This window comes from Chiloscyllium plagiosum, unplaced genomic scaffold (genome assembly GCF_037043375.1).
Source record: "Chiloscyllium plagiosum isolate Xiang-an unplaced genomic scaffold, Cpla_swu_hap1 HiC_scaffold_29, whole genome shotgun sequence".
Classification (NCBI taxonomy): Eukaryota; Metazoa; Chordata; class Chondrichthyes; order Orectolobiformes; family Hemiscylliidae; genus Chiloscyllium; species Chiloscyllium plagiosum.
Genome location: NW_028270167.1, coordinates 70,151,160 through 70,175,792, shown reverse-complemented (window position 1 = coordinate 70,175,792; position 24,633 = coordinate 70,151,160).

The following is a 24,633-nucleotide window of genomic DNA, read 5'->3' as shown; positions in this document are numbered from 1 at the left end:
ACCGGATGGACTATGCAGCTGCCAGAGGGTATGGTAATGGGAGAGCAGGAGAAGTACAATGGCAAGGATAGGGTGAAACAATTTGTGAAAGAACTGACAAAGCAACTGCATGAGCTGAGAGGGGAAGTTGCAGACGGACAGAGAATCAGAGACTGAGAAAGGGAGCTCACAAACATCCGAGCCGACACCCCGAACCCAGGAGATCGGGTCAGGGGGGAAATATTTGTGGAACGTATGAAAGAAGCACATCAAAATGCTGGACTTGGCTGGGGGAGCCATAGAATTCCAGAGAGAAAACTCTTCCATCATGCATTAGTAAGGAGCTCTGAATAAACATTGGTCGTGCTGCTCAGCACAGAACTCATGGCTCCTCTTTGATATTTCTCCCAGCAACAGAGTGCAGGGGTATGTTACCGGCTGGAGGTCTATGACCATTGCCTCTGTTCTACAAGGGTCAGAGCTGGGACATCAGTTGTTTGTTATACATATAAATGATTAGCCTGAACATGTAAACGATTTAATTAGCAAGTTTGTAGATGGCACAAAGTGAAGAAGTTGTGAATCGTGAAGAATGTTGTCAAAGGAAACATCAAGGACGAGATCAGTTGGAAGGTTATGCGGAGAAATTGCAGATAGGTTTTAATTCAGATAAGTGTGACGTGATGCGTTTTGGGCGGCTCATTGTAAGAGGAATGTATACACTAAAAGGAAGTGCCCTGAGCAGCATTGATATACAGAGGTGCAAGTTCACAGATCCCTGAATGTGGTGAAGGAGGTGGATGGCAGATTTGCCTTCTTCTGTCAGGGACTGAATATAAAACTGTCATTAGGCCACCTTTGAAGTATTGTGTGCTGTTTTGAGCACCGCATTACAATGAGGATGTGGAGGCTTTGGAGAGGGTGGAAATTGGTTTACAAGGATGTTGCCTGGATTGGGAGAGGTTGGAAAATCTTGGATTGTTGTCTTTGGAAAGTCAGTGGCTGTGGAGTGATCCGAGAGGCACAGACAGAGTGAATAATCTGAATCCTTTTCCAAGTGGAAATAACCAATTCCACAGGCCATAGATTTAAGGGGAGAGGGGGCAAGTTTAAAGGAAATGAAAACCGAAAGATGTTGTAAACCAGAAAGAACAACAGAAGTTTCTGGAAAAGCTCAGCAGTTCTAGCAGCATCTGTGAAGAGAAATTAGTTAACATTTCTGAGGAAGGGGGACTGGACCCGAAACATTAACTGATTTTTCTTCACAGATGCTGCATGACCTACTGAACATTTTCAACAACATCTGTGCAAGTTAAAAGGGAGTTGTGTCAGACAAGTTTCTTATGGAGGAGGTGGTCAGTGACTAGAATGTACTTGCCTGACAGATGGTAAAAGCAGAAACAATCACAATGTTTAGTAGGCATTTGGACAGACAGATAAGCAGGCATGGATTGGCAGGGATATGGATCAGTTTGGAATCAGTTTGGAATAGCATCATGATCAGCACAGACATGGTGGGACGATTATTCCGGTGCTGTACTGTTCTGTTTTCCAGGGGGGAGCATGTGTGGAGTGAGAGAGAATATTTTGAGTATAATATGACTCTTCTTTAGAATACACAGTAAGTTGATGCATTTTGAGAGAAGCAATGTAGAAAGGGAATATATATTTGAATGGCACATACATAGAGAGCAGGACAGCAGGAATGCGGGACAATGTGTACAAATCCTTAAAGGAGAGAGAACGTAAAGTGTTTTGAGTAAACGTATAGGATGCTGGGCTTCATTAATAGAGGGAATGATAACATACTCATGGAAAAGATGCTGACCATTGACAAAGTTCTCGTTAGGTCACAATCAATCATTGCATCCAATTGTGGTCAACAAATTCCTGGTCAGGATGAGGAAGTTAAAATACCACAGAGGGGCCTGTTCCATACTTTGCTTCTCTTTCAGGATGCATTAGCGACTCAAGGGTTAAACATTCTCCTGCCAAAGGTCTAACTGCCGTATTGTAAGAGTAAAAGGCCTGTACTCTTCCAATACAGACTGAACACCTCAGTAGGGGTGAGGCAGACCGTAACTTCGAAATAGAACCTCCTGGAGCCACACATGTGGATTCCACCATAACCCCAGAGAGAGCAATTTGCCCTTTCCAGACAAGACTGAGAGCCCTGGGCACAAACCTGTTAAACTGCCTCCTGCTCGCATTGTCTCACTTCCCCTCCATATTAGCATAGGTAAGTGAATCCCTCATTTACTGAAAGAAGAACCCATCTGCCTTAATCTCTTCCCGTCAACACAAAATCATGGACAATACGATAATCAGTTTCTGTAATCCATCACACATTATCACAGGATATTGGCATTCATCAAGCTTTGTAAACTCATAATTACCAGCTTTAAAATATGTAATGGCAATCGCACATGTGACTGATATGCCTTTCTGGATTAGTGGTGCTGGAAGAGCACAGCAGTTCAGGCAGCATTCAAGGAGCTTCGAAATCGACGTTTCGGGCAAAAGCCCTTCATCAGGAATAAAGGCAGTGAGCCTGAAGCGTGAAGAGATAAGCGAAGGGAATGCGGGGGTGGGGAGAGAGTAGCATAGAGTAAAATGGGTGAGTGGGGGAGGAGATGAAGGTGATAGGTCAGGGAGGAGAGGGTGGAGTGGATAGGTGGAAAAGGAGCTAGGCAGGTCTGACAAGTCCGGACAAATCATGGGGACAGTGCTAAGCTGGAAGTTTGAAACTAGGATGAGGTGGGGGAAGGGGAAATGAGGAAGCGGTTGAAGTCCACATTGATGCTCTGGGGTTGAAGTGTTCCGAGGCGGAAGATGAGGCGTTCTTCCTCCAGGCGTCTGGTGGTGAGGGAGCGGCGGTGAAGGAGGCCCAGGACCTCCATGTCCTCGGCATGGGAGTTGAAATGTTGGGCCACGGGGCGGTGTGGTTGATTGGTGCGGGTGTCCCAGAGATGTTCCATCAAACGGTCTGCTAGGAGGCGCCCAGTCTACCCAATGTAGAGCAGACCGCATCGGGAGCAACGTATAAAATAAATGATATTAGAAAGATGTGCAAGTAAAACTTTGATGATGTGGAAGGCTCCTTTAGGGCCTTGGATAGAGGTGAGGGAAGAGGTGTGGGTGCAGGTTTTACAGTTCCTGCGGTGGCAGGGGAAAGTGCCAGGATGGGAGGGTGGGTTGTAGGGGGGCGTAGACCTGACCAGGTAGTAACGGAGGGAACGATCTTTGCGGAAGGCGGAAAGGGGTGGGGAGGGAAATATATCCCTGGTGGGGGGGGTCTGTTTGGACGTGGCGGAAATGTCGGCGGATGATTTGGTTTATGCGAAGGTTGGTAGGGTGGAAGGTGAGCACCAGGGGCGTTCTGTTCTTGTTACGGTTGGAGGGGTGAGGTCTGAGGGCGGAGGTGCGGGATGTTGACAAGATGCGTTGGAAGGCATCTTTAACCACGTGGGAGGCAAATTACGGTCTCTAAAGAAGGAGGCCATCTGTTGTGTTCTGTGGTGGAACTGGTCCTCCTGGGAGCAGATCTGGCGGAGGCGGAGGAATTGGGAATATGGGATGGCATTTTTGCAAGAGGAAGTGTGGGAAGAGGTGTAATCCAGGTAGCTGTGGGAGTCGGTGGGTTTGTTAAAAATGTCAGTGTCAAGTCGGTCGTCATTAATGGAGATGGAGAGGTCCAGGAAGGGGAGGAAGGTGTCAGAGATGGTCCAGGTAAATTTAAAGTCAGGGTGGAATGTGTTGGTGAAGTTGATGAATTGCTCAACCTCCTCGCAGGAGCACAAGGTGGTGCCAATGCAGTCATCAATGTAGCGGAGGAGGAGGTGGGGAGTGGTGCCGGTGTAATTACGGAAGATCAACTGCTCTACGTAGCCAACAAAGAGACAGGCATAGCTGGGGCCCATACGTGTGCCCATGACTACCCCTTTGTTCTGGAGGAAGTGGGAGGATTCAAAGGAGAAATTGTTAAGGGTGAGGACCAGTTCGGCCAAACGAATGAGAGTGTCGGTAGAAGGGTACTTTTGGGGACGTCTGGAGAGGAAAAAACGGAGGGCTTGGAGGCCCTGGTCATGGCGGATGGAGGTGTAGAGGGATTGGATATCCATCGTGAAAATGAGGCGTTGGGGGCCGGGGAAACGGAAGTCTTGGAGGAGGTGGAGAGCGTGGGTGGTGTCACAAATGTATGTGGGGAGTTCCTGGACTAGGGGGGATAGGACAGTGTCGAGGTAGGTAGAGATGAGTTCAGTGGGGCAGGAGCATGCTGAGACAATGGGTCGGCCAGGGTGGTCAGGCTTGTGTATCTTGGGAAGGAGGTAGAACCGGGCAGTGGGGGAGTGGGGGGTTCCCAGACTATGAGGTTGGAAGCTGTGGGTGGGAGATATGCCTTTGTTTAATTCTTATTAAATATACTGTCTCTGTGGGTAAGGCAGAGATTCGTGAAGATGAGTTTGTACAAGTAGACACTCGGCTACTTTAGAGATGCTTTGAAATTCTTGCCAGCTGTCCAATAATAAAGCTACTTCTGTTGTACAGAAAACTTTTGTCATCTGGATTTGTGGAACAAAACACACATTAACAAGGAAGGATATGAGTGATCTTCAGGGTGGGGAGTACAGACGACTGGAGTGGTTCACTGATGAAGAAAATGCAGTCACTGAATTGATTTGAAGAGATTGCTATTTTCTTTGAAATAAACAAGTTAAATATATTTTGATAAAGCTGTATAAGATTATAACAGACCTAGATGTAGCAGACAAAAATATCTGTATTTGATAGGTGATGGCACACGAATTAAGACCAGATGTGAGGTTTTGAGACAGTGGGAGATGAGTAAGTGTCTCTGCTGACTGTATTGGCTGGAAATATTGCAGAACATGCTGCCTATTACGGTGGTGCAAGCAGAGAAGATGAATGATTGATAAAAACAATTAGATCAGATCTGAGTGAAATAAAAATGCAGAGTTTGGGGGACGGATGTGGAATGAGAATGTTGGATTCTGCTACAGAGAGCCAGCTTGGATTTGATGTGCCTCTTTCTGTGAATTTTATTTGGACCTACTTAACTTGCTCTGGTCACCAATTAAATTGTCATTTAGATAAATCTGCTCAGTGTTCCTACTCAGTCCAACACAGGCTGTCCCTCCACCGCAGGAGATAATGTTTACTGCTTTATACTGGGTTCTGGGGTGGGGGAGAGGGGGCAGGCTAATGGTTTGTGTAACAGTCTGCTAGCATTTATCTGAAATGGCAAAACACCAGTGCAGCCAGACTAGGGACAGACTCTGGAAATGTGGGGAATGCCAGAAGGGAATTCTTTACCAATCCCACCTGGAAACTGGCAAACCAGTCAGACTGGGGAGAAGCTGTTCACCTGCTTTGTGTGTGTGTGGATGGGGGGGGGGGGGAGAGAATAGGGGAAGCGGGGAGGGATTCACTCAGGCATCTATCCTGCTGAGACACCAGTAAATTTACTCATAACCACAAGTTGATTCTTTTTCTCTTGTTCACACCAAGTAATGAACAATGGTTTTGGCAGTTCATAAAGTTTTGCACATAGAGAACTTAGCTTTGGAAATGTTCACAACATCGTTGAACGTGTACAGATTCACACTGAGTAGAGACTTTTATTTTCCTTTATTCATTCACAGGATGAGGGTATCGCTGGCCAGGCAGCATTTACTGCCCACCCCTAATTGCCCAGGGGGCAGGTAAGAGTCGACCACATTGCTGTGGGTCTGAAGTCACAATGTAGGCCAGATCAGGTAAGGATGGCAGCTTCCTTCCTGAAAGGGCATTACTGAACCAGATGGGTTTTTCTGACAATCGATTAATGGTCATCATTAGATTCTTAAATTCCAGCAGTTTTTAAAACTGAAATCAAATTCCCCCAAGTGCTGCAGCAGGCCTTGAACCCAGGTCTTCAGAACTTTATCTGGGGCTTTGGGCTAACTGTCTAGCGACAATACCGCTCGGCCAATACTTCCCCACATCGCTGTCCATCTGCACAGAGTGAACAGCGGTTTTCTGGTTCATCAGAACAGGGTAATCAGACATACGTTTACTGAATGATTGCAGGAGTTGGATGTTGATGGGCTATTGACATCCATCTATGAACCATGGATTCTGGGGTTTGTTTCTATTGTCTTGTTATCTTTGGGGGATAAAAACAGTTTCAATTAACTTTTTATTAAATGCATGGCAATCAAGTCGATCCCATAACTCTCAGGCAGATTAGTTTCTTTTGAAGGGCTCTCCATCTCCCCAAACTCCTCCATCCTCACCTCCAACAGTACAATAATATCACAGAGTCTCTTTGTGACTCTGACTGAGACAATCTGATCAGCTGCTTCTTTCCCTACTCCTAGGTCACGTTGGATCTTAATCTCCCCTTGCAGCAGTTGTGATCCTGCATCATTGTACTGTGATGCTCGCATTTAATTTCTTGGCCTATCAGTGTTCATGATACTGCATGTAGCTTCTTGCATACACGGCTTACAGTGCAAGAGTTTAGCTCTTTCCTTCCACCAACAGCAGTAGAATTGTACTCCAACAAAATTTACGGAATCACGGCCCAGCATATTCCCCAACTTGCCTCTTACCAGCAAACCAGAAAATCAATCCTCATTCAACTGAGAGAATTCCGGAGGGCCTGTCAGTAACAGCAGCATGAATACCTAAAAATGAGGTGTTAACCTGATGAAGTTACCAAAGAGGACTACTTGTGTGCCAAACAGCATAAGCAGCAAGTGATAGACAGAGTGAAGCAATCCGGGAAACAACAGAACAGATCTAAGATCTGCAGTCCAACCACATCCAGTTGTGATGAGGTCAGAGCACAGCTGGAGTTCTGAGGAAAGTTCTCTTCAAGATATTAACCAACAAGAATGTCAGACTGGATTAATTATCATAAAACTCAAGTCCGTTTGATATTCATATATTTACAATCAGTGTTCAATTCACCAAATGTAGCTGAAGGTCAAGATAACCTTCGAGTGATTGTAACAGTGGAGACATCTGAATACTTGATCAGCAAATTAAAGCCTGTTGTGTTTAGATAGTAATAATTTTAAAGAGGTTTTAAAAAGTAAGGTGGCTTTAGTATAATGGGAGAAGTTGATTGGTGGGTAGCTGATAATTTTGTTTTAATCTGAAGTTAATTTAGGATTAGTTAACAAATAAACACATGGTAGGGAATTCCAGCTCCATGGAGTGCACATCCAGTTCCATGTGGGAAAGCCAGGACACTTCTTGTATCAGCGACAACCACAAGAACACGGAGGTGACATGGAAAATGTCAGGAACACTCGTTTGACCACAGCTAAAGTACAGTACACATTTCTGATCTCCACATTCCAGGGTTGATGTGATCACACCAAAGAGGGTACAGAAGAGATTGATCAGAATTTTTCTACAATTGGAAAATTTCTGCTCTGAGGAAAGGTTGGATAGGCTGGGGATGTTTTCTGAGGAAGATGAGCTGAGATATAATTGAAGTGATACAATGCTGAGGAATCCAGATCGAGTGGATAGGAAGGAGCTATTTATAACAGAGAGTTCGGTAACTGGAGGTTTTAGATTGAAACTAATTCTCAGAAAGATCGGGGGAAGAATTCATTTCACTCGGAGATGGTGGGAGACAGGTGGCAGAGGCAGTAACCAGCATCGCATTAGAATAAAAGGACATGGATGTAACTGAAATGCTGGAACATGCAGAGCAATGAACTAAAGTCTGCAGAAAGGGATCAATGTGATTTATTTGACATTTCCCTAGAATATTAAACTCCAGTCAAATTTCAGAATTTATGAGCATCATCAGATTTGAACTCTAAATGTCGGAATAAATTTATCAGAAATTTGCAGCACAGATATAGGCCACTTGGCCCATCCTGTACGTGTTGGCTGTAATAGAATTACCCAGGCTTGACAGCGTTCTGTCCTCATCATTCAGAGCAATAACTTCAGACTGCGTATTCTGCCCTCTATGTTGTTATAATCTGTTTTCTTCCAATGTATTTCTTTGACAGCTGCTCACCTTGTTTCTTGGTTTCTTTCCCAGCCCTAACTCCATTCCCCGTGGCCTTGAGGGATTACCATTTCTGCAATTTAATCTCTCCTGCCTTCCCCCATGTGACAGACTGTCTTTTTGTCCTTGTCTCATCCCCACCTTACTCACAACCTGTTACATTTCTGATGGTTCCCAGACCGCTGTAACTTTCACTGTGTCCCTTGGGTTAATGGCACGAGTTTTGAATTCTCTTCCTCCAGAGATAATTGGAAATCTTTCTGGTGGCAGTTTCCCCCAGATTTTATATTTAAAAAGAGCATTTATGTCAGATTGAAGTATTCGTGAACATTCATCCGCAATTCCGACCATTTGGATGTAATCTGTGACCCTCCCACAGATGTGCAGGTGTGCTCTATTGGTCGTGCTAACATGGCCTGTAGTGTGCAGGTTCAGCGGGTTGAGTTAGCCATGGTAAATGTGGGGTTATGGAGTTAGGGTGGGAAAGCAGTTCATTGCAGGCTCGATAGATAGAATAGCCTCTTTCTGCACCTACGGGATTCTGTGATTCTAACTAGTTGTGATTGTTATCACGTTTTCCTAATGGCAGGTTCATTCAGCTCAGGTAGACATGCTGCCTTTGTGTTTCTGTTGGTTCTCACTCAATCCTTTCCTTCTGTTTTACAGCAATTTCATACTGTACGTGAGGGTGAGAATGAATTTGTAAATACAAATACACCAACCGAAACCCGCATAGGTCAGGAAGTGTTTCTGCTGCTGGCATCACTCACAAGGAACAGAAAAATAATAAAGGATTCGTCACAAATCTTACAGGAACATAGAGGTTATAAGCACGAGGAAAGGCTTAACAACTCAAAATGTTTTTCTCAAGAAAAGAGGAGGCTGAGGGACAACCTGGCACAAGTAGGAAGCTTTGTTTTTGAGGGTTCAGAGATTTGAGGTTGGGTCTGAAGCATGGTTCATTGCCCCAAGTCAAAGTTGCTATCTAAATGTTTATCTTTCTTTTGTATTTCTGTCTAAGTTAACAATCAGATCGGTAGGTCAGTGTCTGAGTGTTTTCCCAAATCCCTGATTGAATCTGCCTCCTCAACAATCTCAGGTGCCTCACCACTCACTGGATCACGGAGAAACTCTGCCGTTACAATGAGAATGGTCTTTGCTGTCACGTCTCCTCGTGCTTCCGCCTAATCCCAACTTCCCTTCATTAAATCCCAGCTGCCTCTGGCCCACCCACATGGACATGTTGAAGAGCATGACAGGAGAATGGATTGAAACCGAGAGTTCAATAGCCAGAATGAAAGAGGAAGAAGGAAATAAACTGGGTTTCTGGATCCCAGGGGATACAGACTCCAGGCTGTGTCTTTTGTGGGCATTCCCGCAGTAATACGAGACAGCATTCCATGATGAGAGTTAAACCCGGGTGGCAAGACAGGGAGCCACTGAACATTAGCAAGTTTAGCTCAAACACAGGAAGTTTGTTCAGTCAGTAACAGTGTGTTAGACATGGAGGTGAAGTGAATATTGAGGGGAAATGTTGCCAAAAGCTGCAGGTGGACAACTTTCATTGGAACAGGAGGAGGACATTCAGCCCTTCAACCCTGTTCAGCCATTCAATGGATCATGGCTAATTTGTGGCCTAACTTGCAAATTTCAAAACCCTCCATACTCATCAATAAACTCCTCTGTAACAGACAAGATGAATATGAAAATCTAACCATCTGCAAATGCTGGGAAATCAGAAACAAAAACAGGCATTGCTGGAAAAATTCAACAGATCTGGCACCATCTGTGGAGAGTGGAACAGGTTCTGGTGTGAGGGCAATGAGATAATCAATAGCAACTGAGAAAACAGGAAGACGTGCTCAATCAGAATAAAACCCATTTTGGTCTTGCACTTTTAATTCAACTGCAAAAATTATTCATTATTATTTCCAAAATAGCATAATAGACCGGAAATCAACTCTTCATGTCATTGGGCCTGGGAAACTATTAATTCTGACCCTGACCAGCCAACATGTGAATCCAGACCCTGAATCATGTGGTTGACTCTGAACCATCTCCTGGGCAGTCAGAATGGATGACAAATGCTGCCCCAGTAAGTGATGTTGTGATCCCATGAACAAACAAAACAAATCCAATCGCTGTGGTTCCTTGTGAACTCGATGGTGTTTCATCAAGCTGGATATCTGAGTGAATTGCTTCCCACACTCAGCGCAAGTGAATGGCCTCTCCCCAGTCTGTATTCACTGGAGTACAGTGAGGCTGGATGGTGTGCTGAGCCCAATTCTACAGTGAGAGCACCTGAATGGTCTCGCACTGGTCTCCTGTGACAGGAAGAGATGATATTCACCATCCCGGGGGATACTGGGTAAAGATACCTCCAAGAGGGATCCAGTGAGAGTTGATTGGGACAAACTGTTCGCATGCATGTTAGAATCAATAATGAGGAGGCACCAATATAAAGGGATTGACAAAGGAAGCACATGTGACATGATACAAAATAATTTCATGCAGAGAACGTTTATGGTCAGGGATGAACTGCCAAAAAGTGTGGTGAGTCAGGTACAATGAAGAGAATCGAATTGAACAGTTATTGGAGAGGACGATTGGGAAGGTTTATGGTGTAAAGGTAAAGAATGGCATTCAGTGAGGTGATGAGCCAATCAGCCTCCTTTTGTCCTTCTGTGAACATTTAATTCTGAGCCCTCTAAGGAAATATCAGAGCAGGGATTGTGAAGGGGTCAGATTGAATGATGGTCTCGGTGAACAAAAGTGAGACACAGGCACAGAGGGGTTTTGGGATGGATTGAATCAAATGTTATCAATTTGCACGGCCACCAACACTACAGCAGTTACAAACGGGAATGATCAAGAGAGTGGAATTAGAGCAGCAAATACATCTTAAACATTTATACAGCTAAAGGGGATGCTGGGTAAAGATACCACAGTTAGGGCTGATTTAATTCCAGACACACCAGCCAGGGAGCATATTCTTCCTGTATCTGTCCTATCGAGCTCTTGAAGAATTTTGTTCATTTCAAGTGTTTCTAAGATACTCCAGAGAAGACAGTTTCATGCTCTTCAATCTCTCCAGCCAGGGCAATGCTGTCGTCAGAATTCAAGTCACTGGTGCATGTAACTGGCTGCTTCATGGACTGGAAATGGCAATTGAGACTGTAAGGTTACTGTATAAAATATCTTCAATTGCATTGCCAGATTGCCAGATGCATGAGGGGCTTTAAGAAAAAAACACAACTTAAGGGCATTGAGTGTCAGAGCACTTCCTGTTGTGGGACATCCTGTTCAGGTACAATTTATTGATAACTGTTAGAATTGACCTGCACTGGCTCCGTAGAACTGGTCAGAGCATTATAACTCTCATTGGAGCAGGTAATATATTTCTCATGTGTTAAAACTTGCGAATGATAGAATAGGTGTGGGTTCTTCTGGTAAAGTGTGCAAAGTTATTCAAAACGGTCCTAATTTACTTTCAGAAACAAATGAGAGAAAGGCACATTACTGAGGTCATTGCATTAGTCCAAATTTAGAAGTTCAGGAGAACTGATGGGAAAGCTGGTGTTGGGAGGTGTAATAATGATAGGGAAAACCTTGTTTTACAGAGAGAGAGAGAGTTCCCAGATGGGAAACTCAGCTTTAACATCACATCAACTGCAGAGTCATCCAATTCCGCAGGTCCTGATCCTTATTGTTAATAAGGAAGGGGAAAGCGGCATTCCCAGCCCAGAGAAATCATTCCCATGTTTCGCATGTGGTCGAATATTTAACTGGTCATGTGACCTGGGCGAGGGTATGCGAACATACCCTTGTGGGAAGGAAATTACCTACCCCTCCCAGTGGACACTCACCGACACACTCACACTGTGGAGAGGCCGCTCACCTGCCTCATGTATGGGAAAGGGTTTACTCGATCTTACAATCTGCTGAGGCACCAGAGATGGCACAGTGGATTTAGACCCTACACCTGCTCAATGTGTGAGAAAGTATTCATTCAAATCTCCCATCTGCGGTGGCATCAGTGCATTCCCATCGGGGAGAGGTCATTCACCTGCTCAGTGTGTGGGAAAGGATTCACTCAGTGACCTGCTGAAACACCAGCGAGCTCATTCTGGGGAAAGGCCATTCACTTGCTCGCAGCGTGGGGAGAGATTCACTCAAATGTATCACCTGCTGAGTCCCCAGTGAGCCTACACAGGGGCGAGGCCATTCAGATGGTCAGTGTGTGAGAGGGGATTCAGTGATTCAGCCTGCCCCACTGAAACCCCAGCAAGCTCACACAGGGGGAGAGGCCATTCAGATGGTCAGTGCATGAGAAGGGATTCAGTGATTCACCCTGCCCCACTGAGACCCCAGCAAGCCCATACAGGGGAGAGGCCATTCAGATGCTCAGTGTATGAGAAGGGATTCAGTGATTCATCCTGTCCCCTGAGACCTCAGTGAGTCCACATAGGGGGAGAGACCATTCAGATAGTCAGTGTGTGAGAAAGGATTCAATGATTCATCCTGCCCCTTAGACCTCAGTGAGCCCACACAGGGGAGAGGCCATTCAGATGGATGCGTGTGAGAGAGGATTCAGTGATTCGTCCTGCCCCCGAGACCCCAGTGAGCCCACACAGAGGAGAGACCATTCAAATGCTCAGTGTGTGGCAAGGGATTCAGTGATTCACCCCACCCCGAGACCCCAGCGGGTTCACACTGGGTATGAAGTGTTCACCTGTTTGTGTGACAACGGATTTGTTGAGTCTTCAAGACAACTGAAAGTCCAGTAAGTGGTCATCCACCTGCTCCGTGTGGGGTAGAGTTCACACATCACTGCAGGGCTCTGATTCTGCAGTTACTGTTCATCAGAGTCAGGACTAGACCTTGTTCATGATGACACTGTTGGAGTATTGATGTTGTGGTTGTTAATCACATTAACTGGGCTGGAGTTGTTAGAATTTATATTGCCACTTTCTGAACCTCAGGGTGTCTCTCTGGGCAGTAAATCTCCACAAACAGCAATGTGACAATAAGCAATGATCATCTGTTTTGATTTAAATTATGATCGTAGCACTGCTCCTTCACAGCACCACGTACAAGGTTGGAGACCAGCCTTGGTCAAAGTGGAGTTCCCACATTCTCCCCATGATAATGTGGTCCCCTCCAGGTGCTCTGGTTTCTTCCCACAGCCCAAAGATGTGCAGGTTAGGCAGACCAGTCGTGATAAATTGTCCACAGGATCCAGGAATGTGCAGACTAGGTGAATCAGGGATGGAGTGCTCTGGGCGTGATGTTCTTCAGATGGTCGGTGGGATTTGATGGGCCAATGCTCTCCTTCCACACTGTCGGGATTCTGTTCTATGATTGAGGATAAACGCTAACAGCAGGGTGTCCTTGGAGAAGGAGCATGTGGTGTGTATCAATGCTCTCGATGCCTTCAGATAGAGGTGGGAACCGCAGGGGATACAGTGCTTTATCTCTGTCGCTGCCCCCTCACCCCCACTCTACTTTGATTTAGTCCCTTCTCACTCTGTCACTTGTAATGGTTTGCTTTGCCAGGCATGGGCCTTGTTTATAAATATTCAATTGGTTACACGGGTGGTTTACTGCAGGCGATTAACCAAAAGCAAAATGGTGTAATGATGATTTTGATGGTGGGAAGGTTGCTCAGCTGTGTGTGATCACATTTCTGGGTAGGAGAAAGGGGGGAAAAAGAACACTTCACAGCTCACAGAATGAGAACTGAAAAGCAGTTAAATCAAACCAAAGGTTGAGACAGGGAGGGAATATTTCCCTGGAGTTTGAGTAACTGGAAAGTGATGGTGTCCGGGAATAGACATGATTTTGTTCAAAAGGGCACTTGAAATTTTAAAAACTGTTATGTTCAGATAGTTTCAATTCTTTTACTTTTATTTATTGTGGAATAATCTTTAAAAAAAAAACAAATTTGCAAACCTTGTGTTAATATAAAAGACAATAGTTAAATATAATCCATCAAACCATCCCTCACTGAAAACTGTTGTGGAAGTGCAATCTCCTGGAGAATCCCTGCCCACTCCTTCCTACCCGGGCTCCATGGCTATATACATACCTGGGAGATAGCAGCAGGAGGAGGCCATTCAGCCTTTCAATCCTGCTCCACCATTCAATGGGAAACAGCTGACCATCCAGCTCAGTCTCCTGTTCCTGCTCTGCTCCAATCCCCTTTCATGGCTTTACCTCGAAGAACTATATCTAAGTCCTCCTTTGGCTTCACTGCCTTTTGTTCCAGTGGTGTTGCGGTGTTACTGTGTGGGTATAGGCAGGGGTAATGTGATGGTTCTGCCTCCTGGAGGATGCACTCAGCCTCCCTCTTCATCCTGCAGTAACATCAACCGGGGTTCAACAACTAGAGAGAGAAACCGTTTCCAGGATATGGACATCACTGGCTCAGCCAGCATTTATTCCCCATCTCTGGTTACCCTTGAGAAAATGGTAGTAAGCTGCTGTCTTGTACCATTCACAGGTGTTGGAAATCCTGGAAAAGGTGAAAATAGATAAGTCCCCTGGGCCTGATGGCATTTATCCTAGGATTCTCTGGGAAGCAAGGGAGGAGATTGCAGAGCCATTGGCCTTGATTTTTATGTCCTCTTTGTCTACAGGAGTAGTGCCAGAAGACTGGAGGATAGCAAATGTGGTTCCCTTGTTCAAAAAGGGGAGTAGGGATAACCCTAGTAACTATAGGCCGGTGAGTCTCACTTCTGTTGTGGGCAAAGTCTTAGAGAGAATTGTAAGGGATAGGATTTATGCACATCTGGATAGGAATAATGTGATCAAGGATAGTCAGCATGGTTTTGTGAAGGGCAGGTCGTGCCTCACAAACCTTATTGAATTCTTTGAAAAGGTGAAGAAGGAGGTTGATGAGGGGAAAGCGGTAGATGTGGTATATATGGATTTTAGTAAGGCGTTTGATAAGGTTCCCCATGGTAGGCTACTGCAGAAAATGCGGAGATATGGCATTGAGGGTGAGTTGGAGGTTTGGATTAGGAATTGGCTGGATGGAAGAAGACAGAGGGTAGTAGTTGATGGCAAAGTTTCTTCATGGAGTGCCGTCACTAGAGGTGTTCCGCAAGGATCTGTTTTGGGACCATTGCTGTTTGTCATTTTTATAAATGACCTGGAAGAGGGGTTAGAAGGTTGGGTGAGCAAGTTTGCGGATGATACGAAAGTCGGAGGAGTTGTTGACAGTGAGGAAGGATGTGGCAGGTTACAGCAGGATATAGAGAAGCTGCAGAGCTGGGCAGAAAGTTGGCAAATGGAATTCAATGTAGCTAAGTGTGAGGTGATTCACTTTGGGAAGAATAACAAAAAGATGGGGTACTGGGCTAATGGTCGGATACTTGGTAGTGTGGATGAGCAGAGGGATCTTGGTGTCCATGTACACAGATCTCTGAAAGTTGCCACCCAGGTAAATAGTGCGGTGAGGAAGGCATATGGCGTGTTGGCTTTTATTGGTAGAGGAATTGAGTTCCGGAGTCCTGAGGTCATGATGCAGTTGTATAAGACTCTGGTGCGACCGCATCTGGAATATTGTGTGCAGTTTTGGTCGCCATACTATAGGAAGGATGTGGAGGCACTGGAACGGGTGCAGAGGAGGTTTACCAGGATGTTGCCTGGTATGGAAGGAAGATCGTATGAGGAAAGACTGAGACACTTGGGGCTGTTTTCATTAGAGAAAAGAAGGTTTAGGGGTGACTTGATTGAGGTGTACAAGATGATTAGGGGGTTAGATAGGGTTGACAGTGTGAACCTTTTCTCGCGTATGGAGTCGGGTATTACAAGGGGGCATAGCTTTAAATTAAGGGGGGGGTAGATATAGGACTGAAGTTAGGGGTAGGTTCTTCACTCAGCGAGTCGTAAGTTCATGGAATGCCCTGCCAGTAGCAGTGGTGGACTCTCCCTCTTTATGGGCATTTAAGCGGGCATTGGATAGGTATATGGAGGATAGTGGGTTAGTATAGGTTAGGTGGGCTTGGATCGGCGCAACATCGAGGGCCAAAGGGCCTGTACTGCGCTGTATTCTTCTATGTTCTATGTTCTATTTGGTGCAGATAGACTGACAATGCTGCGAGGAGAGTTTACAGGATTTTGGCCGAGTGAGTCTCTATCTTTGGTTCTTCAAACGCTGGTTAACTTAATCACGATCGGCACATGATTTTGAGATTTCAGTCTGCAAATCTTCACCATCTCGCACCCTGTATAAAGGAATATGTACAGATTAGAAATTCAGAACAGACAATTCCAGTTGTTCTGGAATATGTTTCCCCTTTCTTCCCCCGAAGCTGTAACCCTGCAGCCCACTTACTCCCTCCCACCATTCTGACTCTGCTACCCCCTAATGTACACCCTCCCCATTCTCACGGGAGTTGCTGACAAACAGATCTATGCCACCACTTCCCGTCCCTGGTTAGACTCTGCACCCTTTCTGGGTTCACTTCCTTTCCCTTCAGTTGCTGCAAGTCAATAATGTAACAGCAGAATGAAACAAAAGGAAACAGACAGGGAGGTGGCAGATCCTGGACAGAAGAGTAACCTTCAGTCTGGGGAATGGGTCAGATCCTTCTTTGTTTTCCCATTAGTTGATTCCCACCATTACAATGAATTGAGGATGGAGGGTGGTCCTACGTCGGTGTAGTGACACTTTGACCCCCTCCTCCAACAGATCAATACTACAAGCAGATACATTCCTCCTCCAGCCAATCACAGTGTGAAAAACTTTCCGCAAAATATATTTACCCAAAGCACATGCTCCAAAACCCGCCCACATTCTGTACATGTAGTGCCGGGTTTCCCCACACAAGTGTGGTCCTTGCCTCAGGGATTGCGGGAATTGTAGTCCCCATGAAGCCACTGGAGCCCTGTCTCTGGAAAGTGATTGAAAAGTGTGGACTGGAGGGTTGTGTATAGGATCCCCATTCAGACACACAGAACATACGGACTGTCACTGGGTTTTACTGAGACATCTGTTTCCACAACCTGATTTTCTGATGTAAGGAATATAGATTCAGCCAACTGGGGCGTGGGGAGGTTAATAGGAGGAGCAGATTTTAAGCAGAGGTGACTCAATGGTTAGCATTGCTGACTCACAGCGTCAGGGACCTGGATTTGATTCAGCCTTAGGTGACTGTGTGGAGTTTACACGTTCTCCCCGTGTCTGTGCGGGTTTCCTCTGGGTGCTCCAGTTTCATCCCACAGTCCAAAGATGTGCAGGTTAAGTGGATTGGCTGTGCTAAATTCCCACAGTGTCCATGCCTGTGCAGGTTAAGCCATTAACCATGGGAAATACAGGGAATGGGTGAGTCTGAATGGGATGCTCATCATAGGGTTGGTGTGGACTCCATGGACGATTACCCTGTTTCTGCACTGTAGAGATTCTATTCCATTCTCATGAAGAAGAATGTACTTATCTCAATGTGCTGTGAACCTGTGGAATTCCCTATTCAAAATGTGGTGAATGCCAGGACAATGAGCAAATTTACTGAAGAGATACAGATGTTGAATTTGCAATGGGTTGAAGGGTGAGAGAGGGAGCAGGTGGGAAAATCCAGCTGAGACCGAGGTGAGCTCAATCATCACCGTATAAAATGGTGGAGCTGGTTCGAAGGGCTGCATTGCCTCTCCTGTGCCCAGTGCTTATCTTCTTACGTAATAACTGGAAAGCTGAATCCAACACTCACCACCTTCACCAAAGGAGATTTTTGGAAAAAGCAGGATAGTCAGGTGGATTAGCGTTCCAAACTTAAACAGTGAGGAAGCATGTGGGAGATAATGATTTTGCAATTTTAAACTGAGGTGAGTTAAAAATCACACAGCAACAGGTTATAGTCCAACAGGTTTAATTGGATCATGATGAAGGAGCAACACTCCGAAATCTAGTGTTCTTCCAATTAAACCTGTTGGACTATAACCTGGCGTTGTGTAATTTTTAACTTTGTACACCCCAGTCCAACACTGGCATCTCCAAATCATGCAAACTGAGGGGAGACAGTGATTTATGGTTTTGGACTGAATCCAACACTCACCACCTTCACCAAAGGAGATTTTTGGAAACAGTAGGATAGTCAGGTGGATTAGCGTTCCAAACTTAAACAGTGAGGAAGCATGTGGGAGATAATGATTTTGCAACAGATATTCACATCCAGAATACTCTGTTGTGAATATCTATCCTGTACTTTATTACAAAGCCAAGGTGTCTGACAATGAAAACCGAAACACCCAGGTAACATCGCCTCACCTCGTAATCTGATAAAAAGACTTGTGATAAGTCTGGTTGAATTTAGAATACAGTTGGAAAGCGGGAAGATTAAATCAAATCCCAAGATCCTGTGCTTAAACAAAAGAGACTACAATAGGATGAGGCGGGAGTTGGCTAATGTAGACTAGAAGCAAAGACTTTAGGGTGGGACAGTTGACCAACAGTGGAGGAATATCAAAGAATTTTTCAAACTGCTCAGCAAAAGTATATATCAGTGAAAAGGAAGGACTGTAGGAAAAGGAGTAATCTGCCATTGATGGCTAAGGAAATAAGGGAATCTATCAAATTGAAATAGAAAGCATACAAATTGGCAAAGACCATGGAGAAACTAGGAGATTCGAAAATCTTTAAAGATCAACAGAAAGCTAGATGGGATTGGGGGAGAAAAGTGATGAGCAGCTATCCCCAGGGCCAGAATAACAGTTTAGCCTGCTAGAGGGGAACATATTGTGTGGGGAACATATGGCCTCTGTAATTGTTGAAGCACTTAACTGTTACCATAGAGATAATCCTGATCAAGTTAAAAATCACAGCACACTTCTAAAGCTTGTACTTCCAAATAAACCTGTTGGACTATAACCTGGTGTTGTGTGGTTTTTTAACTTTGCCCACCCCCCTCCAACACCGGCTCCTCCACATCAGAATCCTGACAGACAGCCCCACTGAAACTGAAGTGCCTGTCAGATACCTGACTGAGCCACAGGGGCGTGGGGGAGGGGTATGTGGTTGAACACAAAGTGTTGAGCTTAACTCTATTTTCTAACTGCCGTTGCCATGGAGATAATACTGAGAGACAGCCTCCATTCAAAACCACAAACCACAAAGGTATAAGAATGGGAGTGGCACATCGGACAGGCGGGGAGTTACCTGATGCTGCCTGGAGGTGTTCTGCATGTACACTATCCAGGTAACTGCCATGTCTCATCAATAAAGACTCAAAGAAGACCTCTCAGAGTTCTGTGCCCAGTTATTCCTATCCAGCAGGGTTCAGGAATATGAGTACACAGCAGTCAGTCTTCCCAGTGGAGGTTACGAAGAACATGCCAGTAATTGATAAGGAGACTGAGGAAGATGAGGACCAAGAAACAATCATTATCACGAAAGCGTTAGAGTTGGACAAGCTAATGGAGCTAAAGGTAGACAAGTCTCTTTGCCCTGATGGAATACATCCCAGGGTGCTACCAGAGATAGCGGGAGAAATAGTAAATATACTTGGAGTCAGAGTCCTACAGCAGAGACAGGTCCTTTGGCCCAAACTGGCCCATGCCAATCAGAATATCTCTCCACGTTAACCCCATTTCCCTGCACTTGGCCCATCTGCTTCTGACCCTTTCCTATCCATGTATTTGTCCATATGCCTTTTACATGTTGTTAATGTACCCACCTCAACCACTTCCACTGGCACCTCATTCCATATATACATACCACCCTCTGTGTAGAACTGTTGACCCTCAGGTTCCCTTTCATAATTTCTCCTCCGACCTTAAACTGATGCCCTCCACTCCTTGATTCCCTGGGAAAGAGACGGAGTGCATTCCCCTTACCCAAGCCTCTCATGGTCTTATATACTTCCAGAAAAGATCACCCTCTGTTTCCACTGCTCTGAACAAAAAAAAAATCCTCTCCCTATAATTCAGACCCCTGAGTCCTGGCAAAAAATCTTGTAAATTTCTTCTGCACTTTTTCCAGTTTAATAACTGAAACCTACACTGCACTCATCACATTTCCAGTGTTTCCCCATGGCACTGGAACCGACGTGATAACGTCAATGGATTACAAGCCATGATCGATAATTAACTCCTTTACGACAATCCTGTTTTCATAGCATTTTCCATGGTGCAGGCATCCTTGTGTCTTTCTGGTTGCATGGTAAATTAAAAATTTGTCCTCACACAAAACAAATCTGTAGCTTAATTGTTCCTGGGAAATGTGCCATGTTTCTTCAGACTTTTAACAACAAATGAACTCTCTCTCCACAGTCACCACACTAACATGGACTTGGCTGTGTCTCAGTAATGTTTCCAGTCACACTGACATTTGAAATATTCGCCCATGGACAGAATACACACCTTTCCTTCCACATGAAAAGGCCAATGATATTCAGATCGGCACGGATCAAGTAACTATCAAAACGGAACGTGAAGTTCAATTTGAATTTCTCATCCACAAATCCGCCCTTTCAGAACCCTACAACAGAGAAATCAAGTCACCACCGTTAACACAGGATGGAAATTCATAAGACAGTGATAGTATTAAATTGTAGTTTCTTTGTTCCCCCAAATCTTTAAATCTCAGTCTCACAATTGCTCTCTTCTGTGAACTGAAATCCAAACCAATCTCCTCACCCTTTTCCCCCACACCCAATTCTCACACACTCTCTCTTCTCTTTGAAATCAGCTTCCTCGCTCCTGCCTGCAGACTAAGAACCAAAAAAAGGTCTCCTCCCACAATCCAAATATGCGCAGGTCAGGTGAATTGGCCATGCTAAATTGCCCATAGTGTCAGGTGTATTAGTCAGAGGGAAATGGGTCTGGGTGGGTTACTCTTCTGAAGGTTGGTGTGGACTGGTTGGGCCGAAGGGCCTGTTTCCACACTGGAGGAAATCTAATCTAATCAAATCAATGAGTCTGACTCGGAGCCTCCTGGATGTTGGTGAATCCTTCCCCCACCTCCCAGGTTTCCTTCCTGGTCAGAACCAAACTGATTTTTTTGCCCCAATCTGTAACATTTTATTTATTTCCCCCACACGGACCCTCTGATGTGAACCATCCTGCACACACTGGCCAAGTCATATCTGATTGAACTAAGATGAACCAAATTAGAACTTTAATTGCAGGCCCATCTGTGTTCCTTTCCATAACATTCCTGAATCTTCACACGAGTTCTGATAACTTTCTACGAAATGCTACCCCCACTGATCGCCGACCACTTGTCACGATATCAGGGGCAGGGGCCATTTCCCTGGGTCCTGTTCCCAGAGGGAGGAAACTGCGAATGACAGATTAATCCCACACAAGCACAGCCTCCCTCCTGGCACTGAACCGCCCTGCACATACCCCAACAATTGGCCAGCACTGCGCCCGTGCACTGGTCTCCCCTCCTACAGCACATGCTCCAGATCACACACGAAGCTGGGTGATTGACAGCAGCTGCTGCCCAATAGGGTGGAGGGGGCAGGGCTGGAGATTGTAAACAATGAATGAATGTGGAGGACCCTGGGGGATGGACAGGTCAGTGAGGGACAGGAGCAGTGCAGCAGCAGGAGGGGACCCTGAACAAAGTGAGCAATGGGAGAGTCTGACAGGAGAGAAACTACAGGAAGGTTCTGTTGAGGCTCAGGCAGGGACAGATGGAAGACAGTATGGCCTGGCGGCTTGGGCATGTTTTCCAATCAGCCTTTTCAAAGATGCTGTTACTCAACTCTGAACCCGATCCTCCTGGTTCAGAGGTAAGGACACTACCACCATTTCCTGGTGGGCTAGTGGAAAGAAGGGAAGATTTTCTCAATCTCTCTCACATGGAAACTCCATGAGCTCCTCCCACTTACTGTCTATGGTGGGGATGGAGACAGAGCAGATGGGAGCGGGGTTCGGGATATAGGGACTGCCTTTCAAATGGAACTTACCTGTGTCGGTTATATTAACATGACTCAATACACAGTCACTAACACAAACCTGGTGTACGTGAACGTTATACAGAATATTAACACCCATAACTGGGTGACACAGATCCCAATGTACAGAGTTAAGTCCTGGATATTAATAACGGCTTTGTGTGTGAGAAATCACTTCTCATGAACTTGAGTCAATTTTTTTGAAGTAACAAAGAGGATTGATGAGGGCAAAGCAGTGGAAATGATCTACATGGACTTCAGTAAGGCGTTTGACAAGGTTCCCCATGGGAGACTGGTTAGCAAGGTTGATCTCATAGAATACAGAGATAACGAGCCATTTGGATACAAAACTGGCTCAAAGGTAGAAGACAGAGGGTGGTGGTGGAAGGTTGTTTTTCAGATTGGAGACCTGTGACCAGTGGGGTGTCACAAAGTATCAGTGCTGGATCCACTAATTTTCATAATTTATTTCAATGATTTGGATGTGAATATAGGAAATATTGTTAGTAAGATGACACCACAATTGGAGGTGTAGTGGACAGTGAAGAAGATTACCTCAGATTACAACGGGATCTTGATCAGAGGGTCGAATGTGCTGAGGACTGGCAGATGGAGTTTAATTTAGATAAATGTGAGTGCTGCATTTTGGGAAAGCAAATATTAGCGGGATTTACTGGTAAGGTCCTCGGGAGTGCTGCTGAACAAAGAGACCTTGGAGTGCAGGTTCATAGCTCCTTGAAAGCAGAATCACAGATAGATAGGATAGTGAAGAAGGTGTTTAGTATGCTTTCCTTTATTGGTCAGACCACTGAGTATAGGAGTTGGGAGGTCATATTGCGGCTGTACAGGGACATTGGTTAGGTCACGCTTGGAATATTGCGTGCAATTCTGGTCTCCTTCCTATCAAAACAATATTGTGAAAGTTGAAAGTGGCCAGAATAGTATTACAAGCATGTTGCTAGGGTTGGAGGATTTGAGCTACAGGGAGAAGACAAATGCATTGTTTTCCCTGGAGCGTCAGGTGCTGATGGGTGACCTTATAGAGGTTCATAAAATCAGTAGGGGCATGGATAGGGTAAATATACAAGGTCTTTTCCCTGCGATGGGGAGGAGGTACGATGGGAGGTGGGAGACAGAGGGGGGAGATCGAGAGGGGAGGGTGACCGTTATTTTGTCGATCTGCAACACAACCCTGTTCCTGTTTTCTCCGCATCCACTGCAATCCCTCTGAAGGGCTCAGAACAAGGGTACAGTCCCTGGAAAGTAGAGTTTCAGGGTGATCAAGTGCTGAAGGTTGTATTTGGGACGCTGACCTTTATTGGTCTGTGCACTTATCAATAAATGGACCTGGGTTCAATTCCACTGTCCTGGATTCATGTCTGTGGCCACAGACGCGCCTGTCACTGACCCTGAATACTGCATCCCCTGTCACTACAGCTCTGCCATTCTCCTTCCTCCAGTTCTGTGCAGCGGAGCTATCTGTGGTGTCATGTCATCATCTGTTGCTGATTTCCCCTGAGAGTCCATCCCCCTTATAGAATCCCAAGCGGTGCACAATATCTGTTTGAGAAGCGGAGCGATCAGTGGAGAGTCCTGCACTTCCTTCCTGTGCCTCTTACGTGATCTGATGGTCACCCATTCCCTTTCTGTCTGTGTAACCCTCACCTGCAGTGTGACGAAATCACTAAACGTGCTGTCCATAACATTCACAGTATTGCTCCACAGTGAGTCCACTCTCAGCTCCCGGTCTGAAAAGCAGTTTCCCAGTAGTTGCAGATGGGCACTCTTCCTGCACACATTGCCGTCACGGACACAGGAAGTGTCCCTTATTTCCCACATTGTGCAAGAGGAGCACACCACTGGTCTGAGGTCTCCGATCACAATGTCTCTCTCGTTTCAGTTAGTTACTCCCATTAGGAGAATTTAAATCAGCTAGTAACCTTCCTTCTCTTCAAACATTTCCATTATAATCAAAAGTCCCGATCTTTACTTAAGCTGACATTTTATACTTTAAAAACTGTTTTTTAAAAAAAACTCAGCAGGTATCGCTTACAACTTGGCTGTTCCCATTGGGACCATGTGAATTTCTGAATGGTCTGCACTAAAACTGAAGCTGTAGTTCACATTCTCCCTGTCTCACCTCGCTCTGTTTACAACCAACTCCAAAACACTCTCATTGAGCCAATCAGCACCCACAGTGCAGCCCTATCATTTTCATTGTCTGCTCCCACCTACACTACCCCAACCTCCAATGCATCTCAATGGGAGCTCAGGAACAGCATCTCTTCTCTCAATTCAGCCCTTTGTAATCCCAGAGTCAACAAGGACTTCAGCAGTTTCTGAATGAACAGACAGTTGTCAGAACCTGGAACATTCCACCTGAAATGGTGCTGGAATTTGAGACCATAAGGAATTTTAATGAGAAGTTTGCAGGAATTGAAAATAAGGTGTTTACAGGTTAACATCATGAAGTGGGTGATTGGGTCTAAATCTGACAGTTCCTATAAGGAGACGAGGTGTAATTTGGATAAATCTGTGCTCCCTCTCAGGCCAATACCTCCTTCCACAGCTGCAGGGCCCAGAATTGAACACAAACCCCAAGGGTGATCCAACCACTAATTTGAACATCTTTCTGCTTTTTGCTTGAAATAAAAACCAGATACATTCCCACAGACAGAACAGACACACCTTTCACCTTCCACAGTTAAATGC